The sequence below is a fragment of the Octodon degus genome, unplaced genomic scaffold, assembly GCF_000260255.1.
Source record: "Octodon degus isolate 3935 unplaced genomic scaffold, OctDeg1.0 scaffold00003, whole genome shotgun sequence".
Taxonomy (NCBI): Eukaryota; Metazoa; Chordata; class Mammalia; order Rodentia; family Octodontidae; genus Octodon; species Octodon degus.
Window position 1 is genome coordinate 4,411,164 of NW_004524579.1, and position 4,857 is coordinate 4,416,020.

The window sequence follows — 4,857 nt, forward strand, 5'->3', positions numbered from 1 at the left end:
TAACATTTGCAAAGTAAAAGAGTAAATAATTTTCTCTCCGATTCTTTATCAGGGAGCCTGAAATTCTATATTGATTTTACCAGAAGTGTGTTTCGTGGCCTGTGATAGTAAATTGATTTGTGGGCCCTCCGTGTTGTTCTGCTTCACACACAGCCAGTTTAACTGACAACAAGCCTGCTCTGGAGACCCCAAGAACTACAGGCCTTGACTTGGGGATTTTCATCCCCTGTCATCTCAAATGTCATTGCAGAAACATTCATCACAAGTCTCTGTCACCAGACAAATAATAGGCTTCTGCTGAAATATACACAGTTCCACTACTTGGGTGACAGATCTTGTCATTGGCTACTTGAGATTATGGAGAAATTCACACTTGTCAAATGCTGAATGAAGAAGACCAAAAAATTGCTGCCAAAATTATACCATGTTTGCCCACCGTGGCTGCCAGCTTAGTGAGGGATGGTATCAAAATGAGAGCTCCCAGGACTGTGATGTAATTTTTAGGGAAAAATAAAAAAACCACAGCCATCCTCCCTCTAGGAGTGTGTTACTGATGAAAAAGGCTTTCATGGTAGGTGTCATGGATTCAGCGGTAGAGTTACATGCAAGCTCTCTGCGGTAGTAATTATATGAGATGAGGAAGGGCTTTTCTTCCCCTTTATACCTCTGATCTTGAATGGAAAGGGAAATGTAAGATTTCACATCATAATAATTGTCTTTTGTTAAACAATACTGGGAAGCTTTTCCACTGTTTTATAGGGCCATGTTGTAAATGTTAAAAGGCTTGTATTAATTGAGCCATATAGCTTGAGCTATGGATCTCAGGGTTAGAGAGGTCCTAAAGTTTATCAAATGAGCAATATGCTGCCAAGAATGAAGGGTGAAATCGAGGCTCAGTACAATCACGACGTCCATCAAGGTCCCACACATCTCTTACCCTCTTGCTTTTCTGATGCAGCAGTTCCTTCTGATCCCATTGTCTCATCTCACCTCGTAGTCCATCTCACTGCATTTATATTCACATGAGGTGAACGTCCTTGATTAATATCAAATTAATATTGGTATTAATATTAAATTAATATCTGGGATAAAGGTACTTCCCAGGGGAATCAAGGTACGAAAACGGGAACTAATATCATTTTTTAAAAGTTCATAAAATATTATGTGTTGTCCTTTGCTCACTGGACTTCATCATGCTAATTAATGATAGCTGCCCCTACCATGGCTTCTGTTCCATCCACCTTGTCTTCAGTTAACTACCACTTTGGCCTTGGAATATGTTCCATCAATATTAAGCACAGTCCAAATTTTCCTTCTTGTTCCTAATTAATTACTAATTAATGCATTCTCAACATATGGCCGGAAACTCACTTAACAATTACATTTGAGGGCCAGAACACTTCCTATAAGGTACAGTTTTGGGTTTGATATTAAACATTAATATTATATTTTTGTAGGTCTTAATTAAACTCTAAGTCAAGGTCCTTAAAAGGACATGATCTATTGTTCCAAAATTTTATTGGACTTCAAATGATGCTAGTAAGTTGTTGACCAAAAATAAAATTATATGAAAAATTGGGACTTTCTTGTTAAAATTGTCTCCAAACTGAAGTACCCTTTTCATTCAGTGACCCCCATTCCAGAATGAATGCTCATTAATTTGTCAGTTAATATGATAGTGTTTGGCCTTGGGTCATCCTCCTGTAAGGAATTCAGTTTTTCTGTACTTTAGAGGGGAATTAATAAATGATGTGCTCTCAGAAGAGAACCCAGGCTTTCTAAATCAGACTCTTGTGGACTGCCTGCCATTTATTTTATAAAGCATATACAACTTTTATGAAGAAAGCTTTCTATATTCATGTTCAATAAGAAATTTGGTACTCATGAAAAATATAATATACTAGTATTCTACATTTTCAGAATTTCAAGAATTTGGGAGGCTGGCCAAAGCATGATGCTTAAAACTACCAATCTTTGCAGACAGTCCATTGAACAGTCCTTGTGTTTAATTAAATCTTATAGCTTTTACACAGTCTTACTTATCACAAGAAGTACAAATGCTTGTGCATTTCTATACTTGGAACTACTGAATGTATTTTTTAAATAGCATTATTATTCATACCTATCACCAGAATACTGTATTTTTAAATTTTTTCTTAGTTGAAATAGATGGAAGCTAACATGCATGTCAAAAGAACAATATTTTGTAACGAACTGCTCAGGAGAGAACAGAAAATTTATCTTTATAGAATGTTTTCTACTTTTATTGTTCACATAAATTGAAGGTGTATCTTACAAATGTAAGCTATTTCTGTCCCTTTCTTCTCTGTACTGCCCAGATGTGCTAGTAAACTAAATCAACTTACTGCTCAGTCAAATGCTATTAGTAGCATTCTCAAAACCCTGGGGGAGTTTCAGTTTATTCTATTCCCAAGGAACAAGAAACCTGACTATATTTAAACATGTGATTTCTATTTTAGGTGTACTCTCTGCCAGTGAAAGCTTTCAGAGAAACAAGAATGCAAGTGGAGCACGTCGGAATCAGTGTCTCAGGGGTCACTCAGCAAAGGTCTACGTGGCCCATGCTCACACTTGTCATACAGTGTGTTATGGTAGGTGATGGAAGCTCTCCTTGGCCAGCATGGCATTGTCCACCAATGGCCAGAGATGATCCAAGATGGAATTAAGAGAAAGGAGTTTTGTGGAAAGCACTTACATCTAAATCTAGATGAATATGGAAAGCTCTAAGGTCGCACCTAAATCCAGTGTTCATACAACACAATGCTATGCAACGCTCAGAAGTTGCTCTTCTGGGGCTGGGGAGATGGCTCAGTAGAATAAGTGCTTCCCTGGCAAGCACAAGGATCTGAATTCAATCCCCGGTTCTGAAAAAAAAAGAGGTTGTTCTTCAGATGTTATTCTCCCTTACAAACTGAGCTCATGAAAATGAACTCACTGGTTAGACTGCAAACTTCTTGTTAGAAATGCAATCATATATAATAGATACACATAAATGCATATTATACAAAATGATGTCTTACAAAATGCTGCAAACCAGAATCCTCGATGTTTAAGGTGCAAAGTTAGTTACTGTGATGCTATAACTGATTTTTATGAGAGATTTTTTTTTAGATTACAATTTTCTTCAGTTTTATTTTTTATTAATTTTATTGAGAAATAAATAGCATTAAGACAGTTTCAAAACCGATTAGTAGGACAGTTTTAATAATTAATACACTGCATATTGTTGTCCTCTTAGTGGCTATTCATAGTATAAGATGCAGACAGGATATCCTGTCCACAAACACTATTAGTACAAATCTTTCTATTCACTGAATTAAGAGAAAGTGTCTGTATATGTATCCTATTTTGTATATACAGATACAAAATGGTCCTTCATTTGCATGCCCTTTTTTGTTTAGTTTTGTCAGATATGGGTATTCCATTGTCATTTAAATATTATAGGTATGTGAATTCAAGGTACCAGCATTTCTATTACTTTTCAAGTGGCTTGATGCTTCTTTGTTTCTTTTTTTTCTTCTTTTTTTTTTTTTTTTTGCAGAACCAGGGACTGAACTCAGACCCTTGTGCTTGCCAGGGAAGCACTTATTCCACTAGGCCATCGCCCCAGCCCTATGTTTTATATTATTAATTAAAGCCAAAACGTGCAGTAAATTCCTAGTGTTATGCATATGAAGCAAGCAGAGTGAAACTCAGTTAACTAATAGTTAAATTTGGCTCTATATGGTAAATCACCTGGACAGTTTTAAAAAAATAAGTCCCACTCCCAGAAATTCAAAGTAATTGACATGGGGGCGACCTGAATTTTGGTGTTTTAAATGTTTCCTATATGATCTTTAGTGTGAGTCAAAGCTGTGATCCACCAGGTTAAACATTGAAAGGCGTCACAGTTCATCAATTAGACTTGGCAACAAGCAGCAATATTTTCACCTGATTGAATGTAAAACATGGTAATAATGCAAATAGCCTATGAGAATTTCTTTCAGCTGGGACCCATGACTCTTGCCAGGCTTCAAAATGGAAAAAAATTATCTTAATGAAAGAAAAGTTAAGAGTTCTCTGGGCTCTGAATACATTCTTTATTTATGTAAAGTTTTGTTATAAATTTCATCATGTTATTTGGAAGCAGGATTGTTTCCCCCTTTTCTATCCAAATTTAACATTGTTGATGATTTTAAAAATGATTTTGAAAGACCACTAGAGTAAAGGTGAATTTCAAAGCTAGTATGAGCTTATCGCCCTTGATCTTAGCCAGAAGGCCAAGAAGTGATAGCACAAGCTTAGGCGTTCTTCTACTAGGTTGTACTCAAAGATTTTCCGTACGGAAACTGGAAAGTATATTCTAGGTTAGAAAATTGTGGTTAGATTTTGAAAGTAAAACACTGTCCTAGAGCAGCCTCGTTTTTGGAGGTCTCTGTGCTGCATAGCAGCGTTCATGGCTCTGAAATTCATCTTTCCTTCTTCACTAAAAGCAGCGTGATGTAAGCATGCAAAATTAGTCACAAAATCAAAAGACAGAAAATAATTTAAGCATTAACTGCTGCTTTCAATAATTTCAAAATTATCCAAGCTATCCTCGGTCCATAGGCATATTTTTCTTTTTCCCTTCTATCTTTAATTTTTCTCTCCTTTCCCTCATCCCTCTTGTTCCTTCCCTTTGAACAGTTTCTTTCCCTTTCACAGTATCTTTTGTACCTTTAAGATTTTATTGTTCTTTCAGGTTCTTACATTAGGGAGACACTACACTGTTTACATATGTGAATCTGATTTGTTTCACTTATGACTTGTTCTCTAGCTGCAGTTTTGCATTTTATCATAAAATTACAGTAGGATGAC